Source organism: Oryctolagus cuniculus, chromosome 20 (assembly GCF_051225735.1).
Source record: "Oryctolagus cuniculus isolate XC-2025 breed Fujian yellow rabbit chromosome 20, ASM5122573v1, whole genome shotgun sequence".
Classification (NCBI taxonomy): domain Eukaryota; kingdom Metazoa; phylum Chordata; class Mammalia; order Lagomorpha; family Leporidae; genus Oryctolagus; species Oryctolagus cuniculus.
Window position 1 is genome coordinate 18,315,001 of NC_142886.1, and position 21,203 is coordinate 18,336,203.

General features: G+C 41.3%; 1 protein-coding gene and 1 long non-coding RNA gene across 32 annotated transcripts in view; one reads left to right on the plus strand and one right to left on the minus strand.

Moving 5' to 3' along the window:
* The window catches only part of RAD51B (RAD51 paralog B), a 657,779-nt gene that overhangs the window by 252,609 nt on the left and 383,967 nt on the right, over positions 1-21,203 (plus strand). The window lies entirely within an intron of this gene.
* LOC103351641 (uncharacterized) overlaps positions 14,447-21,203 on the minus strand; it is a 128,795-nt gene continuing 122,038 nt past the window's right edge. The window contains exon 3 of the long non-coding RNA XR_016226511.1: positions 14,447-15,942. This is a non-coding gene — a long non-coding RNA (uncharacterized LOC103351641). The remainder of the gene's footprint in view (positions 15,943-21,203) is intronic.

Genomic DNA, 21,203 nt, shown 5'->3' on the forward strand with positions numbered 1-21,203 from the left:
TCATTCAAGGTAGAGATTTCAGTTTTACAGATGAAAGAGCTGAGGCTGATGAAGGAGAGATTTTCTGGTGTTGTGCTGCCTGTGAGTGACCTTGTTTTAGTTTGAACCTATTTGATTCCAGTCTACTCTGCTCTGTTCTACCACTTCATGATAGATCATAGTGTTTTTGTCTTTATTAAGATGTTTATAAAATCCAGGATTGGTCTAAACATGCTTGACTATGTATATAATTAAGCTGACAGGGATATGGCCCAAGAAATGAAGTCCATAAGTATTTATTCCTTTTTAAACTTGATGCTTCAAGAGAGTTAAAAGAGACACTAAAATATAGCTAGTGCTTTGAACTTAAAAAAAAATGCAACATTTAAAGAAATAAATTTAACCAAAATTTCACAAGATTTGAACACTGATAACTAAAAAATATTACTCAGAGACACTAAAGAAGCCTAAATAAATGGAAAGTTGTCCTTGTTCATAAACCAGAAGACAACATTGTTGTGAGGGAAATACTCAATTAGACTGATCTACAGAGTCCACACAAGCCCTAACAAAACCCCAACTGAAGCTAAAATTCACTAGGATCCAGATTAGGCAAAGCAATCTTAAAAATACAGAATAAAGTTGGAGGACTCAGACTTTTAAATTTCAAAACCCACTATAAAGCTACAATAATTTGAACTGTGTGATACTGTCACAGAACAAAAATATAGATAAATGGATTAGAATTAGGAGTTGAGAAGTAAACTTTCCTATATGGTCAGTTGGTTTTTGACAAGGGCGCCAACTGATGAATGGATAAACAAAGTGTGATATAGCCTTACCATGGAATGTTATTCTGAATTGAGCTCCTGCACTAGCACTTGGGCCACCTTCTACTGCTTTCCCGGGCTGTAGCAGAGAGCTGGATGGGAAGAGGAACAGCGGGGACTTGAACCAGCCGGCGCTGCAGGTGAAGGATTAACCTGCTGAGCCACAGCACTGGCCTCCATGGAATGTTATTTAGTAAGGAATGGAATAAAGTATTGATAAGCTGTTTAGCATGAATGAACATGATGTTAAGTGAGAGAGGCTAGTCGCAGACAGACATTTTGTATGAAATGTCCAGAGTAGGCAAAGCCACAGACACACAACAGACTGATGGGTGCCAGCATCTGGAGAGGAGGAGGAATGAGCAGTGACACTAACGGGAACGAGGTTGCTTTTCAGGGTGATGAAAATATTCTGGAATTAGATATTGGTGATGGTTGCAAAACTCTGGGTATACAAAAAAAAAAAAAACCCACTAAGTTGTATATTTCAAACAGGTAAATTTTATGATATGTGAGTTGTATCTCAATAAAACTGTTACATGTGTTTAAAAACACCTATTACTTTTGCTTTGGGCGTTTGGATTCAGTCTACCACTTCTATTATCTGTTTGTGTCTGGGTTATTTCAATCCAAATACAGTATACTCTAGACTCTTGTCTAGGACAGCCTATGCTAACTAACTTTATTTTCATCTGCTTTCCTATTCCTTTCCTTTACATTAGGTAGCCCTGTTACATGAAGGCAAAAACTTTACAGAAATATATGATGTCATATTTCCTTTTGGATCCTTCTTTAAAAAAAAAAAAAAAAGAAAAGAAAACCTTAGCATTATATTCAGTTTCAAACTAAGAGTGGCATATTGTTGTAATTACATCATTTGGAAATGTGTTTATTTTCAAGAGTACGGATTTGATTTAGAAACTGCTTTTCCTGAATTCTCTGTTATTCATGGCACTTGATGACCACACACTCGAAATGCTCTCTGGCCAGAGCACAAGAGTCTTGGGGGGTCAGTGTAGAAATGATTCATGGCTTGATAGAATGCAGGCAAGTTAAATATGACTTTTATAATGTGGCTGGGAGCCCAGCTTATGGTATGAATTGGTACATGTCTCTTTCTTTTGTAAACACGGACTGAAGTAGGTTTTATTTCTGGAATGCTGTGGCATGGTGCTAGTGAGAAGTATGAGTGTCTTACTCAAAGCCTTATATAACAGGAAGCAAAATTTTCTGAGGGAAAAAAGGGGCTTGGGAGAAACAGAAGATAAAATCTTTGCTGGGGACAGTTCTTTTCCATTGGCATTCCCGTGCATTTTCCCCAGGGTGTGCCTAGGGATTCTCTGCTGCAGTTGCTACACAACATTTCCCTCTTCGCTGGGTGGTTGGATAAAGAAACCCGTTATTTGGGGCCTGGGGTGTAGACTGCAAGGAGCCATGGTTCTGAATGTGGTGTTTGGCCCTGGCACTCCGGCGGGTGATGGGAACACAGGGTGAAAGGGGAACGAAGGGGCAGTGCTTGATAACAGAAGGTATCGGCGTCATCAGCATCAGGTCTCATCTTCCCTTTTAAAATAGATCATATTTTAGCCTCTCGTCAAAGTGAAGAGTGTAGGTTGCTGCAGCCGATGCCTGCCAAGTCGCTGGCATTCCTGGAGAGAATTCCATAATAGACCCTCATTTTCCAGCCACTTTTGACTATTAATTTTAATTAACTATTTTATACTTTGGCCCTACTCACCAGCAGCTTTCCAAACTCTCTGTCCCTTAGTCATTTCTGTCCAGTTCCAGGGATAGCAACCTCCAAATTTGGCTTCCTTAATCCTGGACTAACCTAGTTGTTGATTTTGATGGCCCCATGGGGAGATGGCATATTTTTAAAAGCAATTTTTTTCTACCCTTCAAAGCAGTTTTAAACTTAGATGAACAGTGTGATCCATCTCGCTTGCACTGGAAGAGATTGTTCAACTGCTAAAGGCAGCGGGAGTGGGTATCTTAAATAATGGCCCTCTGTTCACCTGAGGTCCTAAGAACAATATGGTTTCATGTTAGAAAACAATTTTTTTAAGATCTATTTATCTGCGGCCAGCGCCGCGGCTCAATAGGCTAATCCTCCACCTTGCGGCGCCGGCACACCGGGTTCTAGTCTCAGTTGGGGCGCCGGATTCTGTCCCGGTTGCCCCTCTTCCAGGCCAGCTCTCTGCTGTGGCTAGGGAGTGCAGTGGAGGATGGCCCAAGTGCTTGGGCCCTGCACCCCATGGGAGACCAGGAGAAGCACCTGGCTCCTGCCTCCAGATCAGCGCGGTGTGCCGGCCACAGTGTGCCGGCCGCGGCGGCCATTGGAGGGTGAACCAACGGCAAAGGAAGACCTTTCTCTTTGTCTCTCTCTCACTGTCCACTCTGCCTGTCAAAAAAAAAAAATCTATTTATTTATTTGAAAGGCAGACTTAGAGAGAGAGAGAGGTCTTCCATCTGCTGGTTCACTCCCCAAATGGCTGCAATGACTGGGGCTGGACCAGTCTGAAGTCTGGAGCCAGGAGCTTCATCTGGATCTCCCAAGTATGTGGCAGGAGCCCAAGCACTTGGGCTAGCCTCCGCTGCTTTCCCAAGTGCATTAGCAGGGAGCTGGATCAGAAGTAGAGCAGCCGGAACTCGAACTAGTGCCCATATGGGATGCCAGCACTGAGGATGGTGGCTTTACGTGCTATACCGCAGCTTGAGACCCAGAAAACAATTTCAATTATCACCCCATCTTGGAGTTAAATGGTATATTGAGAAACCATCATCCACTTCTTCCTAGCAGAAAGCCTTAGCTAAAAACATCCTAAGCAATTAACAATCTTAAGTAATTTTAAAAACCTGTCAAACGAATGACTTCTTATACCCAAGTTCACCCATTTTCACTGTCTAGGCAATTGTGCTTTAAAATTTCCTTGTTGATTTCTTTTGACAGGGTTAGTTTTTCATTAATTTCTTCCCTATTATATTAGGTAGGTGCTGACTGTAGTCACTCTCAATATGAAACAAGTCATTTTCCTCTATTTTATCATATGTATTGCTCCTCCTAAATAAGCCATAAACCTCTTGGACGTGTGAATTTATGGTCACCATTGAGTTATATCCTTCTTGAGTTAAAGTTGTGGCTGAACTGAACATAGGAAGCTCACAAAGAGATCTTCCACTTCGTTACCTGGAAGGTGCCGACATGTCAAGTCCTATCGGTAGATGGAAGACGCTGGGCCCGGATTCCCCTGAATTTCATATCGGACACCTACCATTTCCAAAGACCTTCACATGCAGGAGTTCATGAGAAATTGGAACGGTGCGTTTAGCATGTCTAATGTGAAAGGTGGGCATTTAAGTTAAGGACAACACTGTCTGTAAGGGATCACAAGCCAATTCTTTGTGGCACCCTGTGGCATTCAAGATCGTGTTGGTTTTGAAGCTCAGAAAATGATGCAGTGAGCGTAAGAAGGGTGAAGTGCAGGATGAGGTCATAAACTGTGTCAAAAGAAATTGAAAGCTGTTCACAGTGTCCCATAATCCCCTCTTCTTACCATTACTATGTAGGTAAAGGGACAGAACAGAATCTTCCGTTTCTCAGGTGTGTCTCAAGCTGTTTCCTGTCTTGGATGGAAAGGAAGTAAGGAGGGAACAGAGTGGCTTTTCTTATTCTAGTTTCCTGTTTCAGGTCAAGTCTTATTGCCGGAAACTTTGGTTTTTCATGAACAAAAGTGGGAATAATAATTATTAGTATTTATTGAACACACAAACTGTGCTAAGCACCTTGGGAATGTCGTTTCATCTATACAAATAAGTTATATAAGCAATTTCAATAAATTAATGTATGAAAAGCATCTAGATGAGTGTCTGAAATATAGTAAGAGCCAAATAAACTTTGTTGTTAATATTCATTTTGGAGACAATAGGACTATACTTCGAGTGGCCATTGGTAGAATTTGAATTCCTGGTTATTAAACGCTAAAGCCCATGAGTTAAACCGTCATGCAGTATGTGTCTCTTCAATAATTCAATGAGGGCCTGGCCTTGTGGCATTATGGGTTAAGCCACCTTCTGCAATGCCAGCATTCCTTATGGGCGCCTGTCCAAGTCCTGGCTGCTCCACTTCTGGTCCAGCTCTCTGCTAATGTGCCTGGGAAGGCAGCAGAGGATGGCCCAAATCCTTGGGCCCCTGCACCCATGTGGGAGACCCAGATGAAGCTCCTGGCTCTTGGCTTTGGTCTGGCCCAGCCCTAACTTTCGAAACCGTTTGGGGAGTAGATCAGCTGATGGAATCTCTCTCTCCCTCTCTCTCTCTCTCTCTCTCTCTCTCTCTCTATATATATATATATATATATATATATCCCTCTCTCTCTCTGTTAACTCTTGCCTTCCTAATAAATCTTAAAAAAAAAAAAAAAGAATTAAGTGAAAAAGTCTTCCCTGACATTCTCCCATATATGCATTCTGGAATCAAGCTAACTTTTTACTTCTATATTCTGACAAGTTCCAGTTTGTGAGTCCTAAGTAGTCACCTCCTCTTGCCTCCTTACCCTCCCCCCAGTACTTATCCCTAGGGAAAGTACATTCTTCAGATTATCAGGATCTGCACCAAATTTATTTAGTGAGAATGTGGAATTTTTCTTAGAAGATTTAAAAAGGACAAGTAAGATAATTACATGAAAGGATCTGCTTAGGCTCTTTTTGCCTGGTAGGGGTGGACAAAATAACCTTTGGATCACTTCCACTTGTGTAATTCACCATTTCGGCAGGACAGCAACATGTCAGGCCAAAGTTCAACTTTTTTTTATTATTAAATTCTTTTATCGTCGCCCGGAAACTAGAGAAAATGAATTCTTCACAGTATGTTTGTGCACGCAACTTGAAACGGTTTGCACACTAAATGAAATTAAATGAAAGACAGCTGTTTGGGAAAGAGCTGTCAGAAAGCGATTGGGTTCTATTAGAACAGAATAGAGGCTAGGGCTGAGTTTTCAGAAACAGGATATCAGTGTTTTCAAGAGCAAGCACATTTACATACACAAGGGCTCCCACGTGGTTGTGCTGTTGTATGTCTTTTCGTTCATCCAGCCTAAATGATTATTTGCTCTCGGTGAGTAGGTGCCTGCTTCTGAGGCTTCTTTTCACATGTCAGATGGGTGCAGCTCTTTCTTTCCTGAGAAGGAAATACAGCACAACCTCACTACAGTGCCGTCCTAAGTTCTCTGTTTTTGGGGATGTTCACCAAATCACTTCTGTGACCCAGTACCTCTTCTGCTCCTGCTGCAGTACAAAGAGCAAAGGACCGCCATGGGCAGGTTGCCAGCTGTGCCCCCGTGTCTCCTGACGTGGTGCCTGCGGGAAGGGGTATGCACGTCCCGTAACAGACCCAAAGCAGACAGACACTTTGCTGATGACACCACGTTCAGAAGCCTTTCTTTTCCCCCTAAGATTTATTTCATTTATTTGAAAGGCAGAATTACAGTCGGAGGGACAGACAGGTCTTCTCTCTGCTGGTGTACTCCCCAAATGGCCTCAATGGTCTGGGTTGGGCCAGGACAAAGCCAGGAGCTTCATCTGGGTCCCCTGCATGAGTGCAGGAACTCAAGCACTTGGGCTACCCTTCGTGGCTTTCCCAGATGCATTAGCAGGGAGCTGGATCCGAAGTGGAGCAGCCGGGACTCGTATAGAATGTCAGTGCTATAATTAACCACACCTCCGTAAGCCTTTGGCTTGTGATTGTGCTTCCTGCTTTCAGGCACCAAGCTGTGGCACCTGAGGTGCCCCCTTCTGCCGCCACGTGTGTCACTGTGGTTTGGCCCTGGCCCTTCTGCTGTTGTGCGGCTTCACTTGCTTGTCTAGTCCTCCTGCAGAGGTGGGGACTGTCCAGCCCGTGGTCGTTGAAGGCCTGCGACATCATTTGGTCTGGCCCTGTCAAGGCAACTGCAGGCAGGATGCGAAACTCAGTAATCTATAGCAGACTAATTTTCAAGTTAATAATTTTGTATGGCCCTCAAATGATGTGATAAGTACTCAAAAGGCTGTTGGCAGAAGAAAGGTTGCCCGCCCTTTTGAGGGTAGCTGTTGGTAAGATCGCTGCCAGGCCCTCCAGCAGCAGGGATGCTGTGATGCCTGGAACTGCCTTCAAAGGAACTTTTTTAAAAAGTTGCTTTAGGATTTTACTGTTGAAGCAAAGCTAACCACAGCATCGTATGGGGAGGTCAGTTAGTATCAAGGTTAGGAATCCTGCTGCACTGTTGCATTCATTTAACTTTAGCCCCGGAGCCTTTCATTCCTCTCAATTTTGATGGTTTTGATTCTATTTAACAATGGTCTTCTATAATTCATCGAGGCCCAGTCTCAGATGCCTTCCTTTGAGATCTGGCTTGCTCTTCCCTCTGCACATCTTTTAGTTTTTATGATTCAGAATACAGACCCATCATCTCTCCTTTGGCCAAGGTTAGGAGTCACGTGTTTCACTGGGTGCTCCCTGTAGCTCCCACACTCCCCCTCTACCCTCCTAACCACAGTATAGATCCTATCAGTACTCCCGAAGTCTGAGCCCAAGTCTCCAGGCTGTGGGGCAGATGGCACCATGTCCATTCTCACCAGCCAAACACATGGGTACATTTTCAGGCTCAGTCATAAGAACATCATTAGGGATTCCATAGTCTTCCATTTATAATGCCCCTTTGGGAATAAGAACAAAAGATTGAAATGTCATGAGTCCCTAGTGTAGACCTGGCCTTTGCTGTACCCAGAACAGTGCCAGCAAAAAGGTTCGTCCTGATGGTTCTCTCCCCGCCTCTGATGGAATGCACATGTGCTCTCCCAGGGATGACAGCGTGCTCCGCAGTCTGTAGCACTTCCGTGGGGCAGGCGGGCAGGGGCCAGGTCAGAAGCACCAGCAAGGTCCCACTGTTGATACGACATCAGTAATGATGTCAGTGCTGAAAATAAGCTGCAGAATCACCAGTGCTTTTTGTCAGTGAGAATACTTGCTTCTTAACTCGGGCACAGCCGCTGCTAACTGCTCTGAACGCTTTCCTCCGGTTACGCTTGAGATAGACACTGCAGATAGTCTTCTGTTAGCTCGGGAGTGCTCATTCCACAAGCCGTGTGGCTGAAGGGGCAGCGTCCGTGGAAATGAGGAGTCTCCTGTCTCTAATTTTCCCTGAATCACGCAAAGAATGAAATCACCAGCATTGCCCATTGTCTCAACTGTTTGCGTACCTTATTTCATTCACATTTATGGAGCAACTGTTATGTGTTGGGCACCATGCTAGGACAAACATCAGAAAAATTAGCAAGTCACGGGACTGAGGGTCTGGTGAGCTGTAAGGAGAGCCTTTTTCTGAGTATAGTTCCTTGCTGTTGGTGGCACTTTCTAATAGGCCACTACAATTTGCTTCTCTCCTGATTTAACCATTATAACCTTTATCTGCTACACACTGTGATCACCCCTTTTTGTCTGATCTAAGATGGCAAAGTATGTGGAGATATAGGAAGACACAGCTCCAATTCTTTATGCAGATAGTTTTTCCAAATGCTTGCCAAGTTTTAATTCTTAATGCTGTGGGCCTTTGCTGTAGTGATTCGGATTTAATTATCATGTGATCAAGCCAGAGTGCTTGTTTTTAGTACAGCGTAGGAAATCAAAGCCGGCAGCCGGGCTGCAGCTGTGTCCCAGCTGGTGTGAGCTGAATTCAGACTCGGCTGCAGGCTGCCCAGGCTCCCTCACTCAGGACACAGTCTTCTGTGGTCACGCGAGGCGATACCTGCCACATGCATTAGAAGCCAGTGTCATTAACACTCTGGAAGTGAGGCTACAGTGTAGCGGTATTAAGAACATAGTGCACATTTAGCAGTCATGTCATCACGCTAGTCTCTTTACCAATTAAATAAACTCACCGCATAGGAAGAACATTTACCTTCTATCATTGGGTAATATTTTTCTTCAGTTATAAAGGCATGCTCTTTAGGTTGGCTGTCTTAAAGTTCTCTGAACTCTCATTGAATTTTGACCTGTGATACCTAATTTTTTTCTGAAAATATTTTAAAGATTCCATTGAGTAGAATGACATATTCATGTGCAAAGTATATTCAGTCAGGAGTGGTTATTTGGCCTGGTGATGGTGCCACTGTTAGGACACCTGTGTCTCACATCAGAGTATCTGGGTTTGTTACCGGACTCCAGCTTCCTGTAATTGCAGGCTCTGGGAGACAGCAGGGGCGGCTCAAGTAGTTTGGTCTTTACCACCTGTATGCGAGAGCCAGATTGAGTTCCTGGCTCCTGGCCTTGACCCAGCCTAGCCCTGGCCATTACTGGTATTTGGAGAGTGAACCAGTAGATGGGAGCTCGCTCTCTCTGCTTCTCAAATAAATAAATAATAAAAATAAAAATAAAATATATTTAATTGTCCTACTGAATTTATTAATTCTTATTTGAATTTGCATCAGTTGCTTTTAACTCTCAGAAGAAATATATTATTTATAACTTAATAGTATTTCTACTATAAAAGATACCCTAATGAAAAGCACAAGAAAATGTTTGCCATCCATAGCAAACAGTGGCTAATCTCCATACTCTATTAAGAATTCTACAAATCAATGAGAGAAAACAACTAATAAGAAAAATCAGGAGTCTTGGACAAGTAGTCAATAGATGAAAAACTTGGTTTTGCCAATAATAAACTCGCTGATAAAGAAATGCAAATTTAAGTATATTTTCCAGAGAGGCTCTTCTTCATGCATTAAGCTGTCAGCATAAAGGTGTGAATTCGATGACAATGGTACCATAAGGAAAAGTTCCTTGATGGAGGGCAGTCTGAGAGATTCTCTTGGGAGTAAGTTTTCACAGCATTAAGTAACTTCTCGTTCAAGGCTTCCCCACGGAAAACAGTCATACAATCTCTACAGAACGAGTCTCTGCTTTGTAATCAGATCTGACGCCTGTGACGAGGCTTTGTGACTTCCAAAAAACAAGTAAGCTCTTTTCTCCATGTGCCTGCTCTGTTGCATGCTGCCAGTTGAACATCTGGGTACCGCAGCAGCTGCATGGAGCCGCTTGCACAGTCACTGCATTGATGGGCCTTGTCTTAATTACGCACATGCTGGGGCTTTTGCGCGTTGACTTGCTAATGCTAGTCTCCCCATAGTTTGTATATAGAGTTCTCTCCTCTATGAATTACATGATGCAGATGATACCAATTCCTAGCTAAAGAGCTCTGCAGTTACTACGTTCATGGGATTTCTCTACAGCGTGAGTCTTGTCAGAAGGCCACCAACAAGCAGTACAGAGTAAGAGAAGACTTACTATTTTGGTGAGAATTTTTGCATACTGAATACATGTGTCTGATTTTTCTCCTGTGGCAACTCACTATTGCCCTAGAAGTTGTGGACCCTACTTGTTTTATTAATCCACTCTGAATACTTGTGTTTATTATTAGTGACAATGACCCGATCCTGACTCAGTAACATGCTTTGTACTCAGTTATTTTTTTTTTTCATTTTTTATCAGAATCCATTAAGTGGTAACAGGACTATTTTTATTATATAATTGGAATTATTCCGAATTATATTATTATAAAACCATTTGTTTTATACTGATTACATACTGATTTGCTATATAATAAAACTTACTTTCCATTATGCAATCTGATGTAATACAACTGAGTGATAGTTATTTTCTTAGCTAATATCATTATGTGATAGTCACTTTTTAAAAAAATATATATTATTTAAACTCTTTTATTTTTATTTGTTTATTTGAAAGAGTTATAGAGAGGCAGAGAGAGAGAGAGAGAGGGGTCTTCCATCTGCTAATTCACTCCCCAGATGGCTGCAGTGGTAGAAGCTAAGCTGATCCAAGGCTAGGAGCCAGGAACTTCTTCTGGGTCTCCCATGTGGGTACAGAGGCCCAAGGACTTGGGCCATTTTCTAGTGCTTTCCCAGGCCAGAGCAGAGAGCTGGATGGGAAGTAGAGCAGCCGGGACTCCAACTGGGGCTCATATAGGATGCCGGCACTGTAGACCTGGGCTTCAACCTGCTATGCCACAGTTTCAGCTCCAGTAGTCACTTTCAATCAAAATTTTTAATAAATAAATTTAGCATTTTGTTACTAAACTTATCCAGTTATATCTTATGGCTTCTGTATTAAATTTTATAGTGCATCAATGTGCTAAAATTGTGATACCTGTTTTCTGCTTTTAAAGTTTTAAAACAGAGACAGAAAGAGATCTTCCATGTGCTGGTTCACTCCCCAAATGCCTGCAACAGCCAGACCTGGGCCAGGCCACAGGCAGGAACCAGAAACTCCATCCGAATCTCCCACATGGGTGGCGTGGGCCCAACTGCTTGAGCCATCACCTGCTGCTGCCCAGTGTAAACAATAGAAAGGCTCTAGAATTGAGAGTGAAGCTGGATTTGAACCCCAGCACTCTAGTGTGGGATGAAGGTGTCCCAAGCTGCACCTTAAGCACTGTGCCCCTGTCTGCCCAGGGGTATTTCTCCTTTTCTCTTCCCTTCTCTCTTCCTTCTTCTCTCATCTCTTCTTTTCTTCTTTTTCTTTTCCTTTTTTTTTAAAAAAAGGATTTGTCTTTATTTGAAAGTCAGAGTTATAGAGAGAGAGGGAGATACAGAGAGACAGAGATCTTCCATCTGCTGGTTTACTCCCCAGGTGGCTGCAATGGCCAGGGCTGGGTCAGGCCAAAACCAGGAGCGAGGAGCTTCTTCCGGGTCTCCCATGTGGGTGGCAGGGGCCCAAACACTTGGGCCACCTTCCACTGCTTTCCCAGGCCATTAGCAGGAAGCTGGATCAGAAGTGGAGCAGCTGGGACATGAGCCAGCACCCATATGGGATGGTGGTGTTGCAGGCAGCGGTGGCTTTACCCACTAAGCCACAACACTGGCCCCTCTTTTCCATTTTTAGAAAGATTATTTTTATTGGAAGGGCAGAGTTACAGAGAGTGAGAAACAGAGAGAGATCTTACATTTGCTTTTATACTCCCCACATGGCCCCAACAGTCACGGTTGGACCAGGCTACAACCAGGAGCTTGAAATTCCATCTAGGTCTCCTATGTGGGTGGCAAAGGCATAACTAATTACTTGAGCAATCTTCCAGTGCTTTCCTAGGTGCATTAGAAGGGAGCTGGATTGGAAACAGAGCAGCCAGAACTTAAACCAGGGCTCATATGGAATGTCCTTGTTGCAGGCGGCAGCCTAACCTGCTGCACCACAATGCCAGCTTCCATATTGGCCCCCTCCAGCCCCCCAACAAGATTTATTTATTTGAAAGGCAGAGTGACAGAGAGAGAGGGACACACACACACACACACACACAGAGAGAGAGAGAGAGAGAGAGATATCTACCATCAGTTTGTTCACTCTCCTTAATGCCCACAAAAGCTGGAGATGGGCCAGGCCCAAACCAGGAGCCACAGACTCCATCAGTTCTCCCAGGTGGTTGCAGGAACCCAAGTGCTTGGACCCTCATGAGCTGTGTCCCAGACACATTCGTAGGAAGCTGGATTAGAACTGCACAGTAGCTAGAACTCGCCCAGGCACTCCCATATAGGATGCAGGTGTCCCAAGTGGCGGCTTAACCTAGTAGGCCACAAGGCTTACCCGAATATTTGTTTTCTTAATCTTGTTCTCTCATTATGATAAATTTCTTATCAAACTATTGGCTAAATATTTATCAACTTGTGTTTCCTTGTCATGGGTTTAATGTATAAATGGAGATACTAGTATTTTTGAAGTCTTAAATAATTTCATGTTTATTGGTCATCAAATGATTTGTCACAGTTTATTATTCCTAATTTCATATTTTTGTTAGTTCTATTTGTCAAGCATTCATACATACCAGAGAATATGAAGAAAATGTCATGTACTATTTCATGTAGTCATCTTTGTAATTTTCGGTGTCAAACCAGGTTTTCAAGTTGGCAACAGTTTCAGATTGGCTAGGTAGAACATAAGTTGCTACAGTTTGAAGTGATTTATTGATAAAATGTATAAAACTACAGCAACAGAGACTAAATTACTTAAATCTTGTTAAGATATAAAATTTTTTTTAGCCCTCACAGAGTTCTGCCCTTTGAACAGAGAGAAAATATGGCCTTTTGAAGCACAGAATTTGAAAGTCATGGCCTTATTTCGTGAACTTTAAATTTTTGCTGACTGTCTTACATTTCTCTTGTGTTTCCCAGATGGAAATGCTGAATGAATGGGATTAACTATTACCAAGGTTCATTTTGTATGTGCACAGCCTGAGAGCATCTGTGAATATAAGTGGGTTTCTGGTTAGCCGTGTTTATTCCTGGTTCTGTGTCCTATTGGATTGGACTTTGCTGACATAAAGAAAAGTCTGTAAAGCTATAAGCAAGAAAAATTGGAATGTCTTCCTTGGGGAAATCTCAAGTGTAGGGTTATAAGCAAATATTAAGGTTCAAAGTGGATAATATAATGAGCACATTCAAAGAATGAGTAAGTATTTATGTAACACTTCATGTTTGCAAAATGTTTTACAACCATATTCATTAATTTACATAAGTCCCCTGGAAGGTAGCAGTGTTATTACATCTGTTTTATAGGCAAGAAAGGCAAAATATAGGCAAATTAAGGACCAAAAAGGAAGGGAATTAAGACATTGATTCTAAGGTTTAGGCCTATATTCTAGGCCATGCTGCTTCATTAGGGAAGTAAAGAAATAAAATGCTTCTGTTTCATTGTAGTCTTAGGCATGGTGCCTACTTGGTAATTGTTTATATATATTTATGTAGTTTTAGATACTACTTTATTTTAGTTTTTGGTTATGGGTTCAAAGGCCTTCCAACACAAATTCCAAGGCCTGAACATCTGAGCTGATTAACTGATAGATAAGATCTCCATAAAATGTTGCAGATGTCATGACCCAGAAATTGATGCGTGTGTCTGGTGGATGCTTCTGGATAGAATGCGCCGCGAGACGGACAGAATCATGACCTGGGAGCACTCACCTTCCTGCCCACGTGTGTCTGTAGGCTGCTCTGTCTCTGTGGCTCTGTTTCTCTTGATATTTTCCTTTTCCACTCAGCGAATCACAGATTTCTGCTAAGCAGTAGTAAATTTGCACAAAACCTCAAAAAGGCAGAATGAGAAGATCTTCCATTATAGAAGAGACTGAAAATAACCCAGACTCTTGGACTGGAGAGCAGAGGGAGACATGATAAATTATTGCATTCAATTAACTTCTTTTTTCACTTACTGAGTGCCCAGAAACTGCTTTCACACCCTGAGGTGTGACCGTAAGGTAATGAAGAGTGATTTTTTTAAAAATAAATACACCATAAGGTACGCTGTTTAAATGAGTGCTGTTCTTCAACACTGCCACTCTACACTAACCCAATGATGCTGTCATTGCAAAAAATATTTTTAGAACTCGTCCTTTTCAATTGCCTTTAGAAACCATTTATGAACTGTAAAAGAAAACAGTCCCACATTGGCTTTGAGCCACACCATACTTTTTTAATCAGCTCCAACCCTGAAAAGAAATTCATAACCCAGATAGATTACTGGCCTTTTCTGCAGCCGTTGTTCTGCATTAATTTTTCTTGTCTTTTTTTTGTTTTCAAAATTGATTTTATAATTAAAAAAACAATTTGCCATCAACAATGATTTTATTTTTACCTTTTAGTTTGAAATAATTTGTTCTTAAACAAAAGTTACAAAGATAGTACTGAGAGTTTCCACGCATCCTTCCCCCGGCTTTCCTCAGTATCTAACAGAAACACAATGCAGCTATCAAAATCAGGATATTAACATCAATAAACTAGGATTTGGTAATCCACAGACATTATGTGAATTCTCCAGTTCCCCCACCATTATCCTTTTTCTTGCTTCAGGAGCCAGTCCACTATGCCACATTGCATTTTGTGTTCATGGAGCATTGGTCTCTTGCAGCCTGTCACAGCTCCCAGTGAGGACATTAAACACAAAGCACCCCCACCCCCCACTCCACCACTGCCTGGCCTGCCCCCCAAGAGTAGAGAGATTCTGAATATACTTCAGAAAAAAACCTGTCTCCGATCCAGTCACGTTCTTGTCAGTCCTGTCATTTATTTGGTTTGTGGTGAGCCTAACTTCTGTGGGTCACTGCAAAGAGGAGTCCCACGTGCCCAGGTCCCACAGAGTGCACAGTGCATGGCACCGTGGGCCTGGCCACAGCCCCGCTGCAAGTGTGCTCCATCTCTCACATCGTTTCCTCTGCCATCGTCTTCATTTAAGCTGTCACCACCTCTAGCTTATCCATTACAGTAGTCTCTGAGCTGGCCTCCGTATGTATAATTCTCCTCCCTCTTCCGACACCTGAAACACCTCTTTCTGTGTATCATCCCTCTATGCGATAACTCTGTGTATCTCTTGCCAGGTGAAATTTCATAATACCCATTTTCTTACCTTGGCAGCTCAATATTTCTGTTAAAAATTGCACGAATTACTCTAGTATTCTTAACAGATGAGCTTGTAGATGCTCTTGTATCCTGTTATTACAGGCAGAGTGATTTTTTTTCCAAAGGTGAATGTGGTCACATTGTATTTCTCCATTCAGCAGCTTCTATTGTCCTTAGGTCACCATCCTAAACCTTTAGGAAGACCTTACGTGAGACCTTGCAAGAGCTAAGTGACAGCTACCTTTTCAGTTCAGCTTCTTTTTCTCTTTTCAGTCCTTCCATCAATAGGATTCTTTCAAACCCTCATGTACGCCACACCCTGTGTCTCCCACTTCAGGGCCTTCCCATGCATTGCTTTTTGTACCTGGGGAATTCTGTAGTCTATACTGTTTTCCCTCTCAGCAGTTCTCATGTGGAGGCTGGAGTGGAACAGTTGCAAGCAAGAAGGGCAAGAGAAACATTTCAAGGATTTACTGGATTTTCTTGATGATGTGGCATGATCAAACAGTTCGATCCTGGGTGTTGAAAAATAACCCCTTATTTTAGTGTCTTAACACAGAGTTAACTTTTTGTTTACATAAAGTCAAATGAGGATTCTTCTGGTTGATGGTTCTTTACTGCTGCCCTTCTTCTAGGGACAACCAGGGGTTTGGTTTCCTTCTATTTGTGGCCCAACTTCCGGCTCTTCTGCATTCAGCCAGCTGATCTGAGAAGAGAGCATGGCAGATCATTTTGGGTGTTTTCTTATGTGCCATTTTAATGTCATAAATAACTTTTTTTTGAAGGTTTATTTTATCTATTTGAAAGGCAGACCAGAGGAAACAGGGAAAAAAGGGACTCTGTGCTTAAATTTTCCTACTTGGAATTGGTTAACTTTAAAGCATTTGTAGAGTATTGATATATCATCTGGTTATTATACTAAAAGGACCTAAAATCCATAGTAGCACTTCACAAATTGTGCTCTCAGAATTGTGCTGTGTGCTACTGTTAAAGTGGTTAACCAAACAGCCTTGGTTCTTGTCACCATGTATTCACGTTCCAGCAGGAAAAAAGATACAAAACAAATAATTGCACAAACAATTGCTAAAATGTAGTCATGAAAGTGGTATTAAAATTAATATATCTAAAAGAATGACTAGAGAGTGAGGGGCCAGCCTCAAAATTGAATATTACAGGTAAATTTTACTCAGTATGGATGTAAACATTCTAAATAATATATTAGCATAAAGAATTCCATAGCACCTTGAAAGAATAGTTGCCACACCCAAATTAGATTCATAGTAGGAATGGAATGATAATTCAATACTAGGAAATCTGTTAATATAACTTACCCCAAAAGAACATCAAAAGAAAGAATTATATTGTTGGCCTGTGTCATGGCTCACTAGGCTAATCCTCCGCCTGCGGTGCCAGCACCCTGGGTTCTAGTCCTGGTTGGGGCGCCGGATTCTGTCCTAGTTGCTCCTCTTCCAGTCCAGCTCTCTGCTGTGGCCTGGGAAGTCAGTGGAGGATGGCCCAAGTGTTTGGGCCCTGCACCCGCATGGGAGACCAGGATAAGTACCTGGCTCCTGGCTTCGGATCGGCGCAGTGCACTGGCTGCAATATACCGGCTGTAGTGGCCACTTGTGGGGTGAACCAACAGAAAAGGAAGACCTTTCTGTCTCTCTCACTAACTCTGCCTGTCCAAAAAAAAAAAAAAAGTCACCTCTAGATGTGATGAGACATTTAATAACCTTTTCACCTGTTATTTATTAAAACTTAAGAATTTACTGTATTTTTATTGACTGCTTACTACATTCTAGACACTTTCTAAAGTACTTTATGAATGCTCATTTAATTCCTTCAACAACCTTATGTGACGGTATTATTATCTTCAAAAGCACAGAAAGAAAATAGCTTGCTTGCCAAGACCACACAGTTTATATGTAGAATAATTTATGGAGTCTGTACCTTTTTAAAAAAAGATTTATTTTAATTTATTTGAAAGGCAGAGTTACAGAGAGGTAGAAACACACACCAGAGAGAGATAGAGGTTTTCTGCTGGGTCACTCCCCAAATGGCCGCAATGGCTGAAACTGAGCTGATCCGAAACCAGGAGCCAGGAGCTTTCTGGGTCTCCCACATGAGTGAAGGAGCCCAAGGATTTGAGCCATCCTCCACTGCTTTCCCAGGTGCATTAGCAGTGAGCTGGATTGGAAGTGGAACAGCTGGGACTCTGGAGTCTGTAGTTTTACAACTGTGACCCATTGTCTTCATTGTCTTTCAAATAAGATACTCATATATATGTAAAGTATAAACATTGGAAGGCCAGCATTTTTTTTAAAGATTTTATTTATTTACCTGAAAGAATTACAGAGAGGCAGAAAGAGAGAGAGAGAGAGAGAGAGAGAGAGAGAGATCTTTCCCAGGCCATATCAGAAAACTGGCTTGGAAGTGGAGCAGCTGGCACTGCAGACAGCAGCTCTACCCACTACACCACAGCGCTGGCCCTAGGAAGGCTAGCATCTTGCTTAATATGGAAATGCCAAAAGCATTTCCATAAATTTGTTAAGATAGTGATCACCTTATATCTACTATCATGTAATACTGTTTTAGATGTACTAAACAAAGGAGTCTAACAAGGTAAAGAAATTAAAAGTAAAAATTGTAATGGAGGAGCATTAATCATACCTTCTAGCTTTTATGATTGTCTAGCTTTAAAACCCAAGTGATACAACTAAAAAAAAAAACTTAAGGAAAATTCATAGTAACAAATTTCAAGAAGAGTATTGAGATGTGTTATGTTTTGAATGTGGTTTGAACAGCCCAGTGTCCATTGTGATTGGAGACTTGGCCAATGGGTTCTGGTAATGGGAGGTAGTAGGATTTCTTTAAGAAGTGGGGACTGAGGGCCAGCATTGTGGCATGGGGTTTAAGCTGTTGCTTGCAGTACTGGCATCGCATATCAAAGTTCAAGTTCCAGTGCTGGCTTTTCTGTTCTGGATCCAACTTCCTGTTAATGGCACCTGGAAAAGCAGGGAATAATGGTCCAAGTACTTGAGATCCTGACATCCCTGTGGAGATCAGAATGGAGTTCCTGGCTCCTGGCCCTTGGCTTTGACCTGGCCCATACCTGACTGTTGTAGCCATTTGGGGATGAACCAACAGAAAGAAGATCTCTTCCTCTCTCTTTTCTCTCTCTCTCTCTCTGTCAGTCTTTCAAATAAATAAATAAATCTTAAAAGAAAAAACCAACAATCATGCAAAGAAATAATGTTGACCCCAAGCTTTAAGCCTTATCTCAAAATAAATGCCTGGGAATAATAATGATTTAAATATAAAAAATAGTGGGCCGGGGCTGTGGTGTAGTAGGTTAAGCCTCCACCTGCAGCATCAGCATCCCATATGGATCATGGTTTTAGTCCTGGCTGATCTACTTCTGATCCAGCTCCCTGCTGATGGCCTGGGAAAGCAGTAGAAGATGGCCCAAGTGCTTGGGCCCTTGCACCCATGTGGAAGACCCAGAAGAAGCTCCTGGCTCCTGGCTTCAATTCGGCCCAGCTCAGGTCATTGCAGCAATTTAGGGAGTGAAACCAGTGGATAGAAGACCTCTTTCTCTGTCTCTCGCTCTCTCTGTCTGTAACTTTGCCTCTCAAATAAATAAATCTTTTTAAAAATGTTTAAAAATCAATAAATATAAAGAATAAAATCAGGAAAGTATTAGAAGAAAACATTGGAGACCATTTAAGATAAATCTCTGCATAACAAAATCTTTTTCTCGAGTGGGTGTTTGGCACAGAGATTAGGACACTGCTTGAGACACCTGTACATATTGGAATCCTCGAGTTGGCATCCCAGCTTTGCATTCAAATTCTAGCTTCCTTATAATGGACACCCAGGAAGCCAGTAGGTGATGGCTCTAGTAGTTGGGCTGCTGCCACCCATATAGGAGTTTGGGTCCAGGCTCCTGGTTTTGGCCTAGCACAGCCCAGCTGTTGCAGGCATTTGGAAAGTGAACCAGTGGATGAAAGATCTCTGTCTCTACCTTTCATATAAATTAAATTAAAATAAAAATTTTTATAAAAGAATCTTTCTGAGTATGATACAAAATGCAGAAGTCATGAAAGAAGTGATAGCCAAGTTAAGTGACAAATGAAAACCTAGAGAAAATATTTAACACATATCATAGATCAAGACAATTTATTTAGTAATGAACATCTACAAAAAGTAAAGAAACAATGACCAACAGCCCAGGAAAAAAGCAGGTAAAGGACAAGGACAAATAACAGAAAAGTGAATACAAATGACTTTAAAAAAAGGATTTATTTATTTTATTTGAAAGAGTTACAGAGAGGCTGAGGCAGAGAGAGAGAGAGAGAGAGACAGAGAGAGAGGTCTTCCATCCACTGGTTCACTCATGAGATGGCTGCAATGGCTGATCCAAAAGCGAGGAGCCAGGAGCTTCTTCCAGTTCTCCCACGCCGGTGTAGAAGCCCAAGCCCTTGGGCCATCTTCCACTGCTTTCCCAGGCCATAGCAGAGAGCTGGATGGGAAGTGGATCAGCCAGGACTTGAACTGGTGCCCATGTGGGATGCCAGCATTGCGGGCAGCAGCTTTACCTACTACGCCACAGCACCGGCCCCTACAAGTGACTTCTATATTTAAATAAATATATATATATACACATACATATATATATGTATGTATATATATATGTATGTATATATATGTATGTATATATATATGTATGTATATATATATACATATATATATGTATATATACATATATATGTATATGTAGCTTTACTCATAGTGAAACTTAAGTTGCATGGCATTATTTATCTTTTAGATTATTGAGGATAAAGAACTTTGATCAGAGCTAGTTTGTCAAGGGTTTGAAGAGGCAATTGATCGCAAACTTTGATAGAGTGAAAAACTCATTCAATTTCTGTAAAGGGTAATCCATGAAAAACTTAAATATATGTATTGTTGCAAGAAGCAATTATATTTTTAGGAATATTCCTATAGTTGTATTCTGATTGGAGCAAAATAACTACCATGAGCATAGTTACTACGTTATGATTTCTAATAACAGAAGATTGGAGACAACCTCAATGTCTATCAATAGGGGCTTGATTAGATATGTTATGGACATCGTGGCTTATACAACTTTTAAAATGAATTAGGGAGTTCTCCAGTGTTAACAGAACAAAATCCAACATGCATTGTTAAATAAGGCTTAGTGAGAACAGTATGTCTAATTTGCTATCATTTGTATAAATTAAACATGCGTACATAATTTAACATGAATAGTTTATTGTAAGATTGTTTCCAGGGAGAGGGAGGGATTTGTGTCTTAGAAACAGGAGAGAAGAAGACTTTCACTGCAAATGCTCTTATATTTTATATCATATTCAGGCTTTTCCTGATGTACAAAAATAAAATTAACCATATAAATGTCAGGAACTTAGTCTTCTTTTTTTTTTTCCTGAAATCAAAGTTTTAATCAATTAAAACCCAAAAACTAATTCAAGAATCAATGTCCAACAATGTATCTAAAATCGTACATAAAGATTAAATAATATAAAATATACGTAACCTAAATGTCCACAATAGACATTAAATAGACTCAACAATGCACATATATAATGTGGGTTCTGGATTATTAAAAATCATACTTTAAAAGATTATATAATGACATGAGAAATATTGCATGCTATATTAAGTAAATTAGTAGGTTTAAATGATATATATGATCAATATGGTTTTTTTTTCTTTTTTAAAAGTATTTATTATTTATTTCTTTTTTTAACTTTTATTTAATGAATATAAATTTCCAAAGTACAGCTTATGGATTACAATGGCTTCCCCCCCATAACATCCCTCCCACCTGCAACCCTCCCCTTTCCCACTCCCTCTCCCCTTCCATTCACATCAAGATTCATTTTCAATTCTCTTTATATACAGAAGATCAGTTTAGCATATGTG